The sequence below is a fragment of the Stegostoma tigrinum genome, chromosome 34 (assembly GCF_030684315.1).
Source record: "Stegostoma tigrinum isolate sSteTig4 chromosome 34, sSteTig4.hap1, whole genome shotgun sequence".
NCBI lineage: Eukaryota > Metazoa > Chordata > Chondrichthyes > Orectolobiformes > Stegostomatidae > Stegostoma > Stegostoma tigrinum.
Window position 1 is genome coordinate 11,712,626 of NC_081387.1, and position 21,491 is coordinate 11,734,116.

Sequence of the window (21,491 nt, forward strand, 5' to 3'; positions counted from 1 at the left end):
TAAGCTAATTTTGATCGCAAAGTCTATCTTCCCCTGGATTCCACGTGATCTAACGTTAATAATCAGTCTCACCATGCATCTTGAACATCTTGCTGAAATCCATATGGATACTGTCTACTGCTCTGTCTTCTTCAGTCTTCTTTGTGAACTCTTTAAAAATCTCAACCAAGAGACACTATTTCCCACACACAAAGCCGTGCTGACTATCCCTAATCAGTCCTTGCCTTTCCAAATGCATGTAAGTCCTGCTGCTCCAACTAATAGGTAGGCAACGGCCTAGTGGTATTATTGCTGGATTATTGCGGAGACTTAAGTAATGATTTGGGGACCTGAGTTCAAATCCCACAATGGCAGATGGTGGAATTTGAATTCAATAAGAATCTGGGATTATGAACCTAATGATGACCATGAATCCATTGTTGATTGTTGGGGAAAAATCCCCTCTAGTTCACTAATGTCCTTTAAGAAAGGAAACTGTCATCCTTACCTGGTCTGGCCTACATGTGACTCCAGATTCACAGCAATGCATTGACTCAATTACTATCTGAGTAATTAGGGATGGGCAATAAATGCTGGCCTAGCCAGCGACCCCCTCGGCCCATGAATGAATAGAACAATTTTACCCACCACTGGACATAACGCTCTCTGGTCTGTACTTCCCTGGCTTTACCTTGCAGCCTTTTCTAAGTAATGTCATCACATGAGCCAACCTCCAGTCAATGAGCAGCTGGAGTCAATGATACAAATATCTCAGCAAGGGCCCAGCAATCTCTTCCCCAACTTACCACAAAGTTCTAGGAAATACCTGATCAGGCTCTGGGGATTTATGCATTTTAAGACCCCCAGCACCCCCTCTAATGTAATGAGGACTCTTTTCTGTAATGTGGACTATCTCCCTGAATTCCCTAGCTTCCTTCTCCACAGGAAATACTGACACGATACATTCATTTAGAATCTCACCCATATCCTGTGGTTCACACATAGACAGCCACATTGATCTTCAAGGCACTCTATATTCTCTTTCCAGTTATTCTTTTGCACTTCATGTACTTATAGGATCTTCAAACTCAAGAGAACATAAGCCCAGTTTGGCAATCTCTTACCCAGAGGGGGGGACTCAATTACTAGGGGTCATGAGTTCAAAGTGAGAGGAGGAAAGTTTAGGGGAGATATGCGTGGAAAGTTCTTTACACAGAGGGTTGTGGGTGCTTGGAACGCGTTGCTTGCGGAGGTGATAGACACAGACACGTTAGCGTCTTTTAAGATATATTTGGACAGGTACATGGATGGGCAGGGAGCAAATGGACACAGACCCTTAGAAAACAGATGAGAGGTTAAACAGAGGATCTGGATCGGCGCAGGCTTGGAGGGCCGAAGGGCCTGTTCCTGTGCTGTAATTTTCTTTGTTCTTTGTTCTTCTTACCATAGGACTGCCCCATGTTTCTCAGAATGTATCTGGTGAACGGACCTTGCATCCTCTTGGGGACAGCGATAGCTGTTTTTGAGATAAGGAGTCCAAAATTGCCCACAGTACACTAGGTGCAGTCTAACCTAGCTTCTCTAAAATTCAGGCAAGACTTTGTAATCCCTGTAATTCCTTTGTATTCAAATCTTCTTGCAAAAAGACTAACATTCCCTTAGCCTTCTGAACATCTTGCTGCACCTGCATATTAACCCTTTGTACAGATACACTTTCCAAATTCTTGCCACTTAATACTCTGCCCTTTCTAACAAAGTGGGTATCCTCACATTTGTCCATGTCATATTCCATCTGCCAGGCCCTTGCCCTATCACTAGACCTGTCTAAATCCTGCCGGAAAGATTTTGCATCTTCCTCACATGACACATTTCCGCCTAATTTTGTATCATCTGCAAGACTGGATATCCCAGCTTCCAAATAATTGATAATCGTTGTGAGCAGTCAGTGCCCAAGTACTGATCCTCATGGTACTCCACTAGTCACAATATTTACCCAGTTATTCCCAGGCTCTGGTTTCTGTTTGTGAACCAATCCATAATCCATGCCACTAAATTTTCTCCTAGCCTATGGGCTTTAAATTTGCTAAGCCCCTAAGCCTATGGACTTTAATTTTGCTAAGCCCCTGAGCCTATGGCCTTTAAGTTTGCTAACCTCCCCCAGCCTCCGGCCAATAGGTTTGCTCACTTCCCCAGCCTATGGCCTAGAGGATGTCATCAAAAACCTGCTGAAAATTTGAATATATTACATCCATCAACTCCCCTTTCTCATTGTTGCTAGAAATATCCTCAAAAACTCTGACAAGTTTGTTAAAGATGATTTTCTATTAATAAATTCATGCTGACTGTGTCCAATCAGGTCATTTGTATCCAAGTGTGTGTACCTGGAAGCTGCAGTATGACATGTAGTTAGGTGTTTAAGACTATACACTACCTATATACAGCTATAAATTTTTAATCCCCATCAGCCAATTTACACCTCATGTCTTCATAATTTCCTTTATACATTCCAACTCCCTTATTTCAGAATGATCCACCTTATTTTCAAACATAGCATGAAATTCGATTGTACTGTAGTTACTCATTCTTAAAGTTTCTACTGCAAGATTGTTAATTAACTCTCTTACAATGCAACACACAAGATTCAAAACTGCCCAATCTCTCAGCGGCCCTTCAGCATGCTATTCCAGAAAACCACCCCAAAGGTCATATTCCACAGATTCACTACTCAGGTTGCTTTGCCGATTCTATATACAGATCGATGTTACCCATGATTACTGTGTTTCCCAAGCTGCAAATTTCTCTCATCTCCCGGTTTAAACCAAAGCCCACAGTACCATTACTAAATAAATCAATGAATGTCTGCTGTCCCACGTTGTTTCCTATTTAACCTCAAAGAGATTTTATTTATCATTCTTCTGATCAGAGATCCTCCCTTACTAACATACTGATCCCATCCCTGATGATCACAACAACTCCATGTCCTTTACCTTCTTGCCTGCTCTTGCTAAATGTTGAACATCCTTGAATGATCAGTTCCCAGTCCTGGTCACCATGCAGTCATGTTTCTGCAATAAGCAATAAGTATTGACCTCTACTGGTGTCTTTAGATCAACATTCTTGTGAATACTGGGTGGATATAGAATAATGGACATCTGGGAGTGAGTTACAGACTGGAAATCTAATGGAGGGGTCCAGATGCTTTATAGTTAGAATCCTAGATACTTAGGAGTGAGTTACAGACTGGGATGTATTTGAGGGGTTCAGATGGTTTACATATAGAATAATGGATACCTGGGAATGAGTTACAGACTGGAATCTAATCGAGGGGTTCAGATGGTTTATATATAGAATAATGGATACCTGGGAGTGAGTTACAGACTGGAATCGAATCGAGGGGTTCAGATGGTTTATATATAGAATAATGGATACCTGGGAGTGAGTTACAGACTGGAATCTAATCGAGGGGTTCGGATGGTTTATATATAGAATAATGGATACCTGGGAGTGAGTTACAGACTGGAATCTAATCGAGGGGTTCAGATGGTTTATATATAGAATAGTGGATACCTGTGAGTGAGTTACAAACTGCAATCTAATCATAGGGTTCCCATGGTTTATAGTTAGAATAAACGGATACCTGGTAGAGAACGCCCAGTCTTTAATTTATTCGGGACCTCGAATCTCTGACACTCCATTGGCCTTCCCAGACCTTATCACGGCAAATCAGAGAAGCCAGCAGGGTTTCTATCTGCCACCTCCCCAGCTGATTAAATGCCTCTGCACTAAGGTATCTAACCTGCGATGGGAACGGCATGAAATGCAGCATCTTGGCCTTGTGGTAAGGCAGGGGTTAAAGATATGCAGTAATTACCAGAATGTTACTAAGGCTTAAAAAGCAAGTCTTACACGAGAAGGGCTGATTGTCTAAACAGAGGTTTGTCTTCAGCTGAGATGCGAAGATGAAAGGCTAACTTTAATTGAGGTGTTTACGAGATTTGGCTGCAGTGAAGGTATTTCCTCTCCTAGGGGGCAGTCCAGGACGAGGGCTCACAGTGAACTTAGAGCCGGGCTGCTACGTAAATGTAAATCCTCAAGTCTCCTGCTCTGCAAATCTGCCGGGGCGAAGATCAACTGAAATCATCAAGAACCGAGATTGGCAATGTATGTTTTCGACTTTCTTTTCAGGGCGTGGGGAGCAAATACATTACGAGGCACAGCACCAACAAAGTTAAGATACAGATCAGCCCTTATCCACGTTTTTCGTGGCAGGTGAGCGTCGTTGGCAGCATTTGTTGTCCATCTCAAATTACTATTCAGAAGGTCACAGTAAACTGCCTTCTTGAGGCGGTGTCACGCTCAGGCACGACCATAGCTCTGTAACGAAGGAATCTGCTCCAAATTGTTTCACCGTCAAACTCACAAAGCCCCTACAGTGCAGATGCAGGCCGTTCGGCCCACTGAGGCTTAACCGACCCTCTGACGAGCATCCCACCCCGACACAACTGCCCCCCTACCCCTGTAACCCTACATTTGTCATGGCTAACCCACCTAACATGCATATCAGGGGTACTACGGGAGAATTTAAGCACAGTTAACCCATTTACATCTTCGGACTGTGGGAGGAAAACGGAGCACCCAGAGGGAAGCCCAAGCAGACACGGGGAGGGAGTGCAAACTCCGAACCGAACCCGGGTCCCTGGCGCTTTGAGGCAGCAGAGCTAACCACTGAGCCACTGCTTCAATCCACTCCGTGAGTCCTCATGCATCAATCCCAAAAAGATTGGTGTATTGGCTCGGCAGGTAACCAGGGAGGATGTTGCTGAATTTCTCAGGCACTTTGTGTGTCTGGAATGCAGTGACCAGTTTCGGCTCCTTATCTGTGGAAACATGCACTGGCATTGGAGGCAGACCAGAGAAGGTTGATCCTGGAAATGGAGAGATTGTCCGACGATGCGTGGTTGAGTCGGAGTCAGGGGGGAATGTGATGACAAAAGGTTATCTCCACTTGTGAGATGATCTGAGGCCGGGGGGAGGGGGGCGCTGGGGTGGGGGGAACACATAATCGCACTGTAAGGATCTCCCATTGAAGTCAGAGGAAGGGTCACGAATCTGTGGGATCCTTCCTGAATGAGAAAGAAAGATGCTAGTACAGAGATGGTGGGCTGAACGGCCTCCTTGAATGCAGTTACATTTCTCAAACAGACTCAGGCCTGAAGGAAGGAAAGACCCAGTGATGAAGAACTCAGGGAACCAGAGGCCCCAGAATCATTTATCCTCCAAACACACTCTTTACATGTCATGTCACTAACTACTCAGTGACAGTGGGGCAAAAACAGAAGCTGCTGGAAAAACTCAGCAGGTCTGGCAGCACATGTGAAGGAAAAAAAAATCAGAGTTAACGTTTTGGGTCCGGTGACCCTTCCTCAGGACGGTATCTTTCAGTTGTGACTCAGATGTAATGGTGTTTACAGCCCACGTCAGCAACCGCTTGTGGTGGGGGCAGGGGCTTCTGTGGCACAGGGGTAATGTCCCTACCTCTGAGACAATCCTACCTACTCCAGAGCTGCGTCACACCACAATGAAGATGTTGGCTAACAAACCATGGCACCAAGAAAACAACAACACCAACAAACGCCGAGAATGGGGGAGTCGCAGCGGATCAGCAGGCGCCCACGGAGAGCCAGCCAGCTAACATCTTGAGTCTAGATGACTCCTCATCAGAGCAGAAACACCAACAAGTCGGTGATGATCAGATAAGTTGGCCAGAAAGTGAGGGAAAGGACTTCTTGCGTTTGATTGAAATTGGCTTAAACAGGGCCTCATCGTATTTAGCATCGTGTCCATAACCATCACAGCAGGGAGGTGGTGGTCTCGTGGTATTCTCACTGGGCTGTTAATCCAGAGACCCAGATAATGTTCTAGGGACCCAGGTTCAAATTCCGCAACGACAGATGGCGGAATTTGAATTGAACAAATATCTGGAGTTTAGAGTCTAATCATGACTGTAAATCCCTTTTCAGTTGTCAGGAAAAACCCATCTGGTTCACAAATGCCCTTGAGGGAAGGAATCTGCCATCCTTACCTGGTCTGGCCTACATGTGACTCCAGACCCACAGCAATGTGGTTGACCCTGAACTGCCCTCTGGGCAATTAGGGATGGACAATAAATGCTGCCTGGCCTGCAATACCCTCATCCCGTTCATGAATAAACAAAATTCCAGTGGCCAATGCCAAACCTACATATCCCTGGGTAACTTAGCATGGCCAATCCGGTGAAATTGTACATCTTTGGGCTGTGGGAGGAAACCAGAGCAAGCTCACACAGACGCAGGGAGAAGCATGCCAACTCTGCACAAACTGGCCTAAGGCTGGAATCAAAGCCGGGTCCCGGATGCTGTGAGGCTAACCACTGAGCCACCATGACCTTTTATTTAACATTCGCGTTTGAGAGTGCGAAGTCTGGCTTGGTCAAAATTTATCGCCCATCCCCAGTTGCCCTGGGGAGGGTGGTGGTGTGCTGCCTTCCTGAACCATTGCAGCCCATTTGCTGCGGTTTTGCCCACAGGAGCTGGCAGGTAGGGAGTGCCAGGAATTTTAGCAAGCAACAGTGAAAGCACGGCAATGCAGTTCCGAGCGGCTTGGGGGAGGGGGGATTGCAGTGCTTGTAAAGTGTCGTGCTGCCCTGGATCTGCTGCCTTTATTCTTCGAGGTGACAGAGTTTGTAGGTGCGGAAGGTGCTATCCTTGGCAAATTGTTGCAGTGCATCTTATAGACAGCACACACTGCTGCACTGGGCGATGGTCATGAAGGGAGTCAAAGGTGAAAGCGATGGACTGGAGGGAGGGAGGGGAGGGTGAGCGAAATGAGCTCCTTTGTCCTGGATGGTGGCAAGCATCTTGAAAATTACTGGAGCTTGACCCGCCAATAGATGATAAACAGAATCTGAAGGTTAAGAATTCCCACTGGAACCTGGTGAGTTACGGGCTGGGCCTCGGCTGGAGTATTACTGGCCACAATTCGGAAAACACACACTGGCCTCAGAAAGAGTACACAAGAACATTCGCCGGTATATCAGGAACACAAGAACAGGGGTAGGCCATTCAGCCCCTCGAGCCTGTTCCACTCTGCAATGAGATCACAACTGGACTGCAGCCTAACTCCATAGACCTGACCTCGGCCCCTGTCCCTTCGTACCTTGGCTTAACAAAATAAATCTATCTCATATTTAAAACGAATAACTGGTCCCGCATCAACTGCTGTTTCTGGGAGAGAGTTCCAAACCTCTCCCGCCCTCTGTATGTGCTTCCTCACATCTCTCCTGAACGGTCCACACACTACGCCCCCAGTTCTAGAATTCTCCAACCAGCGAGAATGGTTTACCTTTATCTGCCTTGTCGTTTCCTGATAATATCTTCAAGTGTTTGATCAGATTACCCTCCAATCTTGGAAATTCTAGAGAAAACGGGCCTAATTTCTATAACATCTCCTCCTGTAGCCAGGTATCAATTGTAAACCTGCACTGTACTCTATCCAAGGCTAACACCTTCTTCTTAAGGTATGGACGATATAACCAGGAATGACGGACTATGGGTGGGGAAAGAGGCTGGAAAGGTAGAACTAGTCTTCTTGAAATACATTAGGTTATGAGGTGATCAAGCAGTGATTTTTAAAACGCTGTGAAGGTTTTGATGATTCGGTAGCGAGTCAATAATAAGGACCCATTTCAAATCACCATCAAAAGATCTGAAGGAGAGAGGAGGAGAATTGCTTTCAGCCAAAGGCATTGGGATTTGCAATACTGCACTGATTCCATATGTAACCTCTAAATTGTACTGGATGGGCCATGGGGGTGAAAGACTACAGGGCCCTGGGCAATAAAGCAGGTAGACAGAGCGAAGTGCAATGGCTGCTCAAAGAGCCTACACAGACAGAACAGGCCAAATGGCCTTACAGGTGCATGAAAAGCAGCCCAGCCTCACAAACCGCAACCTCGGGTTCTCCACCCAAGCCACCCCAGCTCTTCAAGTCAACATCCTCCCGAGGTTCTGACATGTGGGCTCAAACCCCAGTAACGGAAATGACTGCTCTTTCTAATTAGTTGTGGTCTGGGTGCAGATTTAGGGTTAGAGAGACGCAGGCTCACAGCTACAGAGCGGCTGAAATCTCCTTCATTGATTGTCCTTTAATTATGAATAGAAAATGAACTTCAAGCCAACGTTCTGTCTGGAGTGAGGTAAGTCCCAGCCTCAATTATTATGAAATAGATCACTGATCAATCACCGTAAACAACAAGATTGTGAGGAGGTACTTGCAGGAAGATTATTTTCTCTGCTGAAGAGTCTAGGACCAGAGGGCATAATCTCACTGTAATAGGTCACACACTCGAGTCACAGAGGAGGAGGAACTGCTTCTTTCAGCGAATCTATAGAATTCTTCACCGCAGACAGCAGTCGAGGTGAGATCATTAAGTATGTTCAAGGGTGAGACAGACAGATTTGTAAACAGTGAGGGATGCAAGGGTTATGGGGAAAAGGCAAGACAGTGGAGCTGAGAGTTATCATCTTTTTCTCCTTTATTCATTCACGGGATGTGGGCATCGCTGGCCAGGCAGCATTTATTGCCCATCCCTAATTGCCCAGAGGGCAGTTAATTGTCAATCACATTGCTGTAGGTCTGGAGTCACATGTAGGCCAGACCAGGTAAGGATGGCAGTTGCTTTCCCTAAAGGGCATTAGTGAATCGGATCGTTTATTCCTGACAATTGACAAGGGATTCATGGTCATCATTAGAGTCTTCATTCCAGATATTTATTGAATTCAAGTTCCACCATTTGCCATGGCAGGATTTGAACCTGAGTCCCCAGAACATTAGAGATAACAAGGTGTAGAGCTGGATGAACATGGCAGGCCAAGCAGCATCAGAGGAGCAGGAAAGCTAATGTTTCGGGCCTGGACCGTTCTGAACCATTTGTGAAGAAGGGTCTAGGCCCGAAACATCAGTCTTCCTGCTCCTCTGATGCTGCCTGGCCTGCTGTGCTCATCCAGCTCTACACCTTGTCATCTCAGATTTGCCAGCATCTGCAGTTCCTACTATCTCTCCCCAGAACATTATCTGAGTCACTGGATTAACAGTCCAGCAATAATCCCACTGGGCCAATGCCTCACCTAAACCTCAATCTGCTGTCATTATGCATTGTACCTCTTCTCACTTTTGATTTGATTTGGTTTTATTGATTTGATTTATAATTGTCACATGTACCTAGGTACAGTGCGAAGTTTTGGTTTGTGAGCAGTACAATCAGATCATACCATACAAAGTGCATTAGGGCAATAGAACAGAGCAAGGAGTACAATATTATGGCTGCGAGAAGGTGCACAGAGAGCAAGGTCAACATTAAAATTTAAAATTTGGGAGGTCCATTCAGAAACCTGGGGGAAAAAAGCTGTTCTTGAATCTGTCAGTACGTGTGTTTCAGCTTTTGTACCTTCTACCTGACAAAACAGGTTGCAAGAGATTGTAACCGGAGCGGGAAGCGTCTTTGATGTTAACAAGGTGTGGAGCTGGATGAACACAGCAGGCCAAGCAGCGTCAGAGGATCAGGAAGGCTGACGTTTCGGGCCTGGACCCTTGTTCAGAAATCATTCAGAATTTTCTACATTACGACACCTCGGGGAAAGAAAATGCTTCCCAGGCCATAAAAACCGAAAGAACTGCAGATGCTGCAAATCAGGAACAGTCGCTGAAAAAGCTCAGCGGGTCTGGCAGAATCTGTGAAGGAGAAATCAGAGTTAATGTTTCGGGTCTGGTGACCCTTCCTCTGAATCGATGGTAGTTTGGAAAAATGTTGGTTTATATTGCAGAAGATAGGGTAGGCGAAAGGGATAAGGAGTAAACGATAGGTGGGGTTAGAGCCCAAAGAGAGAGAGAAGTGCAGTTGGACAGACAGAAGAGTTGGTAACGATCAGGCTGGGAGGGTGAACAGCTGTCAATGACCTTTCGTGGCTAACAATGGGACATAACTTCCCAGGTTATGAAGTGCTTTGAGACATCCTGGGATTGTGGAAGGAATCTGATACCCTGAGTCTTTTCACAGCGCCTATCATTACTTCTCATTCCTCGTTTGGTTTACCTGTAGGGCTACAACTGAAGTAGGAGCTAAATGGTCTGCCCCAGGACTGAGTGTCAAAGCAAAGCCTGTGGAAAATTTGTCTGCAGAGCCTGTAGTCAGAAGTGCTTTAAAAAAAACACATGCCAAAGAGAAGCAATCTCCGGTCAGCTGGCTGGCAACTGAAGGGGAGTGGAGGATACTTGCAAGAGTTTAACACAGCCTGGTACCACCTGTCCAGTTACACCTTCATCTGAGGATTCATCCTCAAATTCTGATCCACTACAACACAACAGCTTGCATTACACAGCACTGTAACACTGTGAAGTCTCTTCCCGGGAGATGTATAAGCTGGTGGCTGTTTTAAAATGGGACAAATTGGGCGGGTGGTGGAGGACTCTACTCGTTGGAGTTTTGAAGAATGAAAGGTGTTTTCCATAAAATGCCTTCTCAGCATTAAACAAGTCAAGAATCATATATGTTTCAATGAGGTCATGGGAGAGTCTAGGAGCAGATGGCATAGTCTCAGAACTAAGGGGCACCAATTCAAGACTGAGGTGTGAAGGAATTTCTTCTCTCAGAGGATTAGGAGTTTTTGGAACTCCTTCCCACAGACAGGTGCGAGGGAAGAGTCCTTGTGCATATTTATTTTTTGGATTCTTAATTCATCGGGGAATCAAGGGGAAAAGAGCAGGAAAGCAGATGTGAGGCATGTCAGGTCAGGATGATCCTACTGAGTGGCAGAGGGGCCGAATGGCCTACTCCTATGTTATGGTGTTAAGTCAGGTATGAAGGAACAGTTGAAAGGAGGAAGTGGAGAGAATTCCAGAGCTTGCAGTGAGCTCAGTCAAGGGGAAGAAAGTGTTGGAAGTGGGATCTGCACTTTCCGTAATTATCTAAAGACCTTTGAAGCTTAATGTTTTATTCGTAAAAACAGTGAAGCTCAAAGGTCTCCGGTTAATTACAACAACACCCTCTGTCACGGCTCTGCGCAAGACTTCATTCGATGACACTGATGCTTGCTTGTGCTAATGGCACCACATAAAGGCAAGTTGTTGTTGTGGCTGCACTGTGCTCGGCCAAACAGCAGAGGGAGCATGACCAGAGGGTTCAGTCTTTTGCAAACGAGCAACTTTGAGCAGCAAAACATCCGGAATCTCTGCTGGGGGTGGGTGTGCCCTCGAGGATTGGCGAATGTGCCAGCCCTTATTCCCCAGGTTCCTTCTCATTCCAGACTTTGCCACACGTTAATGCAGAGGCAGAAACTGGCCTTGTTGTTGCCATGTTTCTGCCACGTGGTTTCTTTAATGGTTCATCTGTTCACAGCCAAATCTAAAAGGAGATAATATGTCTTCACATTATTCCTAGTTTGTCCCTGTTGCTAGGTCAATGTTTTAGGCCCCTATCAAAAACAGAATTGGATATAAATGGGCCACGGATATGTTCTTTCTATTTATTTGTGGGACGTGGGTGTCGCAGGCCAGGCCCAGCGTTCATCACCGGTCCCTAGTTGCCCCCTTGAGAAGGTGGCGGTGAGCTGCCTTCTTGAACCGCCTGCAGTCCTCCTGCAGTGGGTTGGCCCGCAATGCCTTCAGGGAGGGAATTCCAGGATTTTGGCCCAGCGACGGTGAAGGGACGCCAATGTATTTCTGAGTCAGGATGGTGAGTGGCTCGGAGCGGAACTTGCAGGGGCTGGTGTTCCCATGTATCTGCTGCCCCTTCTCCTTGATGGAAGTGGTTGTGGGTTTGGAAGGTGCTGTCTGAGGATCTTTGGTGAATTTCTGCAGTGCATCTTGTAGATAGTACACACTGCTGCTACTGAGTGTCGGTGGTAGAGGGAGTGGGATGTTTGTGGATGTGGTGTCAATCAAGCGGCAGCTTTATCCTGGACCGTGACAAGCTTCTTGAGTGTTGTTGGGGCTGCACCCATCCAGGCAAGTGGGGAGTATTTCATCCCACTTCTGACTTGTGCCTTGTAGATGGTGAGTCCAGTCAACTTTCTGGGCAATGATAACCCCCAGGATGTTGATCAGAAACTGGGGCTCGGATAATATGTATCCAATGGTAATGAACAGTCATTCTGTCATTCACCTACAATTTTCATGACAACCCAGGTGCAGCATAACATGAAATGCTAATTCCCTTTTTCCCATTCCAGGTTAATTTTTTTTTAAGGTTAGATTAGATTCCCTACAGTGTGGAAACAGGCCCTTTGGCCCAACAAGTCCACACTGTCCCTTAGAGCATACCACCCAGACCCATCCCCCTATAACACACATTTAAAGGTGGCATCTTTACCTTTGGCTGTGTCTTCATGGTAGCGCTAAGGCTGTATGTATTTTTGACACCCAGTTCAAGACGGTGGCAATCTCCTGCATCTCCTGTCTACTGCCAGGACTTCTCCGCACCATTATCCAACCTCCTCACCCAATGTTCCTGAGATCCTTATCCAATTCTTTGATGGCTTCTAATTCCCACTTTACTGACATTCTCCATGCCATTCTCCTGACCTTTCCCATGCAGACCTGATGAGCCAAAGAGCCGCCTTCTGTACTGTAACCCATCAATGGGTCATCCATCAGCCCTAAACTCAAAACCTGTCCACCATCTACAATGCACAAGTCAGGAATGTGATGGATGGGGGCAGCCTCAACAACACTCAAGAAGCTCGACACCATCCAGGACGAAGCAGCCGCTTGATTGGCACCATATCCACAAGCATCCACTTCCTCCACCACCCACACTCAGTCGCAGCAGTGTATATTATCTACAAGATGCGCTGCAGAAATTCACCAAAGATCCTCAGACAGCACCTTCCAAACCCATGACCACTTCCATCCAGAAGGACAAGGGCAGCAGATACATCTCACCTGCCCACCCCACCCCGCAAGTTCCCCTCCGAGCCACTCACCATCGTGACTTGGAAATATATCACGCTTCCTGGGTCAAAATCCTGGAATTACTTCTCCAAGGACATGGAGCGTCTACCCACAGCAGGTGGACTGCAGCGGCTCAAGAAGGCAGCTCACTACCACCTTCTCAAAGGGGCACCTAGGGACGGGTAAGAAATGCTGGGCCCAGCCCGTGCCATCCACATCCCATGATAGAATAAAATAAAACCATGAGCAACAAAGCTAGACTTCACTGTCCATCCTTTACAACTGTTGAACTGAGGGCCTTACCTTGCTATTTTAGGGGCAGCGATAAGTTTCATATACTCCAGACCTAGTCAGGCCGGTGGATCTGCTTCTCTAAGGCACACCAGTGAGCCAGATGGGTTTGAACTGACACCAGCTGACAACTAGTTGCAACTGCGCAGTCTCACCTTGCAGCTTTCCTCAAAAAATCCCGGACACATACACAATATAAAACCAATTATTCCACTTTTTCACTTCACCTATGTTATTTTTCACTTCTTATTTTTCTGCATTTCAAACGTTTTGTGGGGGGTGGGGAGGCACAGTGGCTCAGTGGGTTAGCACTGCTGCCTCACAGCACCAGGGACCCGGGTTCGATTCCACCCTCAGGCGACTCTCAGTGTGGAGTTTGCACATTCTCTCCCTGTGTCTGCGTGGGTTTCCTCCGGGTACTCCGGTTTCCTCCCACAGTCCAAAGATGTGCAGGTTAGGGTGTACTGGCCATACTAAATTGCCCTGTAGTGTCCAGGGGTGTGCAGGATAGGTGGGTTAGAGATGGGAAGTTTGGGATGGTCTTCTGATGAGCTGAATAGCTTCCTTCCACACTATAGGGATTCTATGCTACTGCGCGTCAGCAGTTGAAACAGTGTTGTTTATGGTGATTAATACTTGACCCACTCAGCTCATCAGTAAGATTCACTTGTAAGTTAATTAATTAACTGAGTTCAAACTCCACCAGCTAATGTGGTAGGGAATTGAACACTCTGCGCCCTGCTGTCTGGATCGCGGGTCAACTGGCATTATCGTCTCCCTTAAACAAGTTTTCCCTCATTTCCATTCAGATATCATTGCACGACTCCTGATCTCCTCTGTCCCTGTTGACTAAAGCCAATCTTTGCCAGCCTTGTCTGCGTGGGTTCTCTCCCACAGTCCAAAGATATACAGGCTAGGTGGATTGGCCATGCTAAATTACCCATAGTGTTCAGGAATGTGTAGATGGAACGGGTCTGGCTGGAATGCTCCGAGGGTCAGTGCTGTGCCAAAGGGCCTGTTTCCACACTGTAGGGTTCATTTTATTGTGGACTAAATGTAAAATTCCCCTCCTCAATAATCAATTGTAAGCTATAAGGGAATTGTTCAATGTGGGAGATTGAAGCTAGTGGGAGCATTATCCCTGCTGCACAGAAAAAGGACAGAACGTCCAACTAAAACATATAAAATACTTCACAGACATTACAGGGGAACAGATTTACCCATGACTGGGGGAATCAAGGTCACAGAATAAGTGGTCTTCCTGAGAGAATGCCTACAATTCTCCACTTTGTTTGGGGCGGCACAGTGGCTCAGTGATTTGCACTGCTGCCTAACAGCACCAGGGACCCGGGTTCAATTCCAGCCTCGGGCAACTGTCTGTGCGGAGTTTGCACGTTCTCCCCTTGTCTGCGTGGGTTTCCTCCGGGTGTTCCGGTTTCCTCCCACAGTCCAAAGATGTGCAGGCTAGGTTGGATTGGCTATGCTAAATTGCCCGTAGTGCCCAGGGATACGTAGATTGGGCGGGTTTGGGGAATGAGTCTGGGTGGGATGCTCTGAGGGTCAGAGTGGAATTGCTGTTTCCACACTGTAGGGATTCTATGAGAGGATAAGAAATAGCTTCACTAAATGGAGTCACTGATGTCATTGTCACGCGTATTTTACAGAGGGGGAGAAACAGCTTTTCCACATCAACAGGGCCCGGCGCCATTTTGAATAGTTTTAAGAAAAATCAGGAAAATAGAAAGTTGGAGCTTAAAGACAGTGCATCAGTCCGGAGCCAGCTCATCATCAACGGTGTCTGCCGTCCGTCTTTTGCCACAATCTACGCTGTACGTAGAAGTCAGGCTCTTCAGGCTTCACTTTTTACTGCTAGGCTGACTCTCCTCCGCCACCCCTTGTGCCAGTTCCACTGATGTCAGAATCGCGTCTCTTTGCCACTGGGCCCAGTGCGGTCATGATGCCCTGTCGCCATCGCCCCCTTCACCGTGGCCAACGGGCCAGAGACCGCAAGCAACAGCTTGGCTGATCCCCTGGCACCAGGCTTGTTTGCCACGGGGCCCACCTCGCCACGCTATCGCCTCCCGTCGATGTGGCGCCTGCTGACTCCGAAGCCACGCTCACCCCTGGCGAGGTGAGTCGGGGGCCCACTTGAGTCCGCGCTGGGGGGGTGTCTCTACTGCTGCCGACGCCATCCGGGCCCAAGCCAAAAGGTGAGTAAATGGAAAAGGGAAGGATAGACAGGAAAAGCAGTCGGAGCAGATGGGCCCCGGCCCAGGAGCCTAACTCCAGCTTAAGAGCATAGAACAGTACAGCACAATACACACCCTTCAGCCCATGATGTTGTGCCATCCTACTAAGATCAATCTACTGTGCGTACTCTACATTTTATTATCGTCCCTGTGACTATCCAAGAGTCGCTTAGAAGTCTCTAAAGTATCTGACTCCACTACCACTGCCGGCAGTGCATTCTACCACTCTCTGCGTGATGACTGTCCAAAACTCTCTACTCCAGATGGACACTCCATCTTTTGAGTATATTTTGCAATGAAAATAATCAAGAGATCGGCGGAGGGGTGTGTGGCTCTACGTCGGTGGATTGAGGGAGAGATCAGCCATCTTCTTGTTGAGGAATGGAGCAGGCTTTGAGGCACCAACGACCTAATGTAGAGTTGATTCCTCGCAATCGTATGTTCTGGAAATCAATGCTCTCACCCTCTACCTCATTCCTCAGCCATCTTCTCCCCCTTCCCGGTCCGACCCAATCGCCCCCTCTATGCTGCCGCTACAAATGTGGTGATGTATCCATTTTCTGCTTCTGCTGCACTGCATGGTGTCAGCCAGCATCGACAAGATGGGTTGAATGGCCTCTTCCTCTGCCACGGTTTCTACTTCTTGTCTCCTCGCTGCCCTTCTCTCTCTCTGCAAGGCACTCTTCAGAATGCTCACCTTCAAACCAAAAACCTGGTCAACTTTCTGATGTAGCCACTCCTCTATATGGAGTTGGCGATGGCCATTTCCCTCCTTTAGCAGCCCGATACATTGGCCAGTTGTTGATATATTCTGGGTTTGACCTCTCCTGGGATGGTGAGGATGCTCAGGTGCTGAGGTGCAGGGATGCTGTCCCTGATCCACAGCCCTTCAGGAGTGGACTCAGAGACTTCCCCTGCTCACTGTTCGACTCAACAAGGCTGCGGTCAGGAGAAAGTGGTTTTTAAAAGGTAACCTTGAGACAGGCCATTCAGCCCCCATCATCGCTTCCAGCTCTTTCGAAGAGCTATCCTATCTCAAGAGAATGCAGCCAGGTTGTCTGGAACTGGGCACACTCTAAGGCAAAGCATCCCTGCTTTGACTGGTACCCCATCAGCATTCATTCCCTCTACCATTGCTGCACCTTTGGATGGCGTCGACAGGGCGCTCTGCCAACCTACCAGGGCTTCTTTAGCAAACCTTCCAAACCCATAACCTCTCCCATCGACCAGGGCAAGAATCCTGACAGTATGGAAGCAGGCCATTCAGCCCACTGACCCTCCGAACGGCATGCCAGCCAGCCTCAGCCCATCCCTGTAACCCACCCTAATCTGCACATCCCGGAACACTGAGGCCAATCCACCCAACCCTGCACATCTTTGGACTGCGGGAGGAAACCAGAGCACCCAGAGGTAAGCCAGGGAGAACGTGCAAGCTCCACACAGACAGTTGCCCGAGGATGGAGTAGAACGCAGATCCCTGACTCTGTGAGGCAGTAGCGCTAACCACTGAGACACCGTGTCAACCGTAGGGGTGGCATGGGTGTATTTGTGGGATGTGGGTAGGGCCGACAAGGCCAGCATACATTGCTCCTGCTATTTTCTTTTACTACCAATCCCCGAGGGAATCAGTCAAGCATGCATTGGTATGGCTCTGAACTCACATGGAGGCCAGGCCTGGTTAGGATGTAGATCCAGGAAAGGACATGAGTGAGCCACTCAGGTTTGTACAGCAGTTGTCAGCACCATGTCACCCTTAAGTTAGTTTTGTGTCCCAGACACTTTCTTGAGCACAAACTACTCCATTTACTACAGTATGATTCAAACTGGTGTCCCAAGAAGATTGGCCCGGGGCTCGGGGTTACCAGCTGAGTGATATCATAACCACACATCGCTTGGACTTTGAACTATGTATCTGTGCCTTTGCTATCAGAATCCTGGAACTCTCTCCCTGCCATCATTGCTGCATGAGCTACACTGCACAGATCATAGGGGTTCAAGGAGATCGCTCATCACCCTTTTCTCAAGGGCAATAAATGTGGGTTCAGCCAGTGATGGGCCCCTATTGCATGAAAAAGTTATGGAAAAGGGATCCTTCATAATTTGGAAAACTTCAATTGGCTTGCCAGCAGGAGGGTTCTCAAAACCAGGGAGAGGGTCCAGAGGCTGGAAACAACCCTGTGATGGGGAGGGGGAACTGGGTGTTACCATGAGTAGGGAGGTGGCTCGATAAGGTCATGCAGTGGTTAAAGTAACTGCTCATCATGTTCAATAGAGAGGAAGCTTACTCAGTGAATAGGGCGAATGTTGAAGGGGCGATCTTCAATTACAGGAGCATTCAAGTCGCGGCTTTCCTGAAACAAAAATCAATAGTTCAGGGAATATGAGCTCGGCCAGCATTTATCAGCTGTCCTTAATCATCTGGGGTGTGGCGGGGGGAGCGCAGTCAACAGTTAACCATGTTGCTGTGTGGGCCTGGAGTTACATGGAAGTCAGGATGGTAGATTTCCATTTCTGAAAGACATTAGTGAATCTTATTCATTCACTGGATGAGGGTGGCACTGGCTAGGCAGCATTTATGGCCCAGAGGGCAGTTAAGAGTCAACAACATTCCTATGGATTCTGAGTCACATGTAGGCCAGGCTGGGTAAGGATGGCAGTTTCCTTCCCTAAAGGACAGGACTGAACCAGATGGGTTCAGTCAACTATCCATGCACTGACATCACTAGATTCTTAATTCCAGATACTTATTGGATCCACAATTCCATCATCTGCTGTGGCTGGATTTGAACCCGGGTCCCCAGAAGATTATCTGGGTCTCTGGATTAACAGCCCAACAATAATACCAGTAGGCCATCACCACCCCCAAACCAGACAGGGGGTTTGGCTAGCAAATCAACATTGGTAACGTAAGGCCGGCATGCTAACTGAATTCAAACTCCACCGTCTTCCACAGGGAAATTCACATCCCCGAAGGATTGACTTCGGGTCCTGGAGTTGTCAGTCCAGTGATTATTACCACTAATGCCTTCCACTACCACCTTCCGCGGTGGGCACCGCTGCCATCTCATAAAATGAAATTGTGAGACTGTGGTGGCTCCAATTCAGACCTGAGCAGGAAACGCCCTAAACACGCCACCATCCATTCCTCACTCTTTTATGTTTACTTAACAAACAAGCCACTCGGCAGCCAAGGAAGTTACACCCTCACAGCCATCAAAACAATCGCACTCTGTTTTTCCTCTTGCTAGATCGCTGATGAGCCCACAAAACAAACAAGGTGAAGGCTCACACTTCTCCGGCTTGTGAAAAAAAATGAACCTTGAAATCGCACCCCCGAGTGAGCGGCTTACTGGTTATCATTGCTGGCTCGCAGTGCCAGGGGCCTGGGTTCAATTCCGACCTCAGGTGGCTGCCTGTGCTGTGGAACATAGAACGTAGAACACTACAGCACAGTACAGGCCCCTTGGCCCTCGATGTTGTGCCGACCTGTGAAACCAATCTGAAGTCCATCTAACCTACACTATTCCATTATCATCTATATGTTTACCCAATGACCATTTAAATGCCCTTAAAGTTGGTGATTCTACTCCAATTGCAGGTAGGGAATCCCACACCCTTACTACTCTCTAAGTAAAGAATCCCCCTCTGACTTCTGTCCTATATCTATCACCCCTCAATTTAAAGCTATGTCCCCTCGTGCTAGCCAGCACCATCCAAGGAAAAAGGCTCTCACTGTCCACACTATCTAATTGTCTGATCATCTTGTATGTCTCTATTAAGCCACCTCTTAGCCTTCTTCTCTCTAATGAAAACAGCCTCAAATCCCTCAGCCTTTCCTGATCAGACCTTTCCTCCATACCAGGCAACATCCTGGTAAATTTCCTCTGCACCCTTTCCAGTGCTTCCACATCCTTCCTAAAATGCGGCGACTAGAACTGTAGGCAATACTCCAAGTGTGGCCACACCAGAGTTTTGTACAGCTGCAACATGACCTCATGGCTCCGAAACTCAATCCCTCTACCAATAAAACCTAACACACCGTACGCCTTCTTAACAACCCTATCAACCTGGGTGGCAACTTCCAGGGATCTATGTACGTGGACACCGGGATCTCTCTGCTCATCCACACCAGCAAGAATCTTACCATTAAACCAGTACTCCGCATTCCTGTTACTCCTTCCAAAGTGAATCACCTCACACCTTTCCACATTAAACTCCATTTGCCACCTCTCAGCCTAGCTCTGCAGCTTATCTATGTCCCTCTGTAACCTGCAACATCCTTCCGCACTGTCCACAACTCCACCGACTTTAGTGTCATCCACAAATTTACTAACCCATCCTTCTACGCCCTCATCCAAGTCATTTACAAAAATGACAAACAGCAGTGGCCCCAAAACAACTTCATGTGGTACACTTCTAGTAACTGAACTCCAGGATGAGCATTTCCCTTCAACCACCATCCTCTGTCTTCTTACATCTAGTGTTTGCACATTCTCCCTGTTTCTGCGTAGGTTTCCTCGGAGGTTTTGCCCTCACAGTCCAAAAAATGCCTGAAGGTAGAGACTAAATAGGCTGGGGCTGTTTTCCCTGGAGCGTTGGAGTCTGTGGGTGACCTTATAGGGGTTTATGAAATTATGACGAGCGTGGATAAGATGAATAGCCAAACCCTTTTCCCCAGGGTAGGGGAGTCCAAAACTAGAGGGCACAGGTTTAAGATGAGAGGAAAGGATTTAAAAGAGACCTAAGGGGCAATATTTTCATGCGTAGAGGGTGGTGTCTGCATGGAATGAGCTGCCAGAGGATGTAGTGGAGGCTGGTACAGTTACAACATTTAAAAGGCATCTGGATGGGTACTTGGATAGGAAGAGTTTAAAGGGACAAAAACAGAAATTGCTGGAAAAGTTCAGTGTAGGGAAATCAGAGTTAATGTTTCAGGTCCAGTGGCCCTTCCTTGGGACGGTTCCGAGGAAGGGTCACCAGACCAGAAACTTTAACTCTGACTTCCCTTCACAGACGCTGCCAGACCTGCTGAGCTTTTACAGCAACTTCTGTTTTCGTTTAAAGCTATGTTTGAAGCTGATTTGCAGCATCCGCAGCTCTTTTCGTTTCCTTAGTATAAGGTTGAGAGGGATGTGGGCCAAACGCTGACAAATGGCACTTGACTAATTAGGCCGGCGCAGGCTATACGGCTTTATGAATCTTGTGAGCGAGTTACGCAGATTGGCCATGCTAAATTGCCCATAGTATCCGGGGATGTGCAGACCAGGTGGGTTCGCCTTGGGAAATGCGGGGTAACAGGGGTACAGTAGGATGCTCCTCACAGGGTCGTTGTAGACTCAGTGAGCTGTGTCCCCTTTCCACTCTATAGGGATTCTACGATCTAAGTCATTTTCACTCACTAGTGATGCAATTCTCCAGCTTTACATTCCCAACCATCACGAGTGCCCAAAGATTAATGTCCCTTCTGAACAAGTAGCGGAGATGTGGGCATTGCTGGTCACAGGCCAGCACATTGTTTTTTCCGATGCCTAGTTAGCCTTCAGACGGTGCGGGGGCGGGGGTGTGCCTTTGTGATAATGGCCATCGGGAGGGGAGATAAGCACCCACCACATTGCTGTGGATCTGGAGTCTTCAGTTCCCGGGTTAGGTCGAAGACCTTACGACTGTTGACCTTGCAGAGAAGAAGACTGAGGGGATATTTGATTATGGCCTACAAATACCTTGGGCAGACCGGACGGTGTAGGCAGGGAGAAGCTGCCTCCGCTCCTGACAGAGGAAAGGACGAGAGGGCATGGGTTCAGCGTGCAAGCGGGAGACGACAATCAGCGAGCGGTGAGGGGTGGGAGTGCGCTGCCTGGGAATGTGCAGGTGCAGTTGAGCCATTCAAGAGGGGCCACTGGATGGCTACTTGGGCAGGACAGGTGTGTGGGGATATGGGGGGTGCGGGTAAATCGGACATTGGTGGGGAATAATCTGGGCATGATGGGC

At 47.7% G+C, this 21,491-nt stretch overlaps 1 protein-coding gene across 4 annotated transcripts in view; it reads right to left on the reverse strand.

The window, feature by feature from the left end:
- LOC125446425 (ral guanine nucleotide dissociation stimulator-like) overlaps window positions 1-21,491 on the reverse strand; it is a 167,445-nt gene that overhangs the window by 105,073 nt on the left and 40,881 nt on the right. The gene's annotated exons all lie outside the window — the stretch shown is intronic.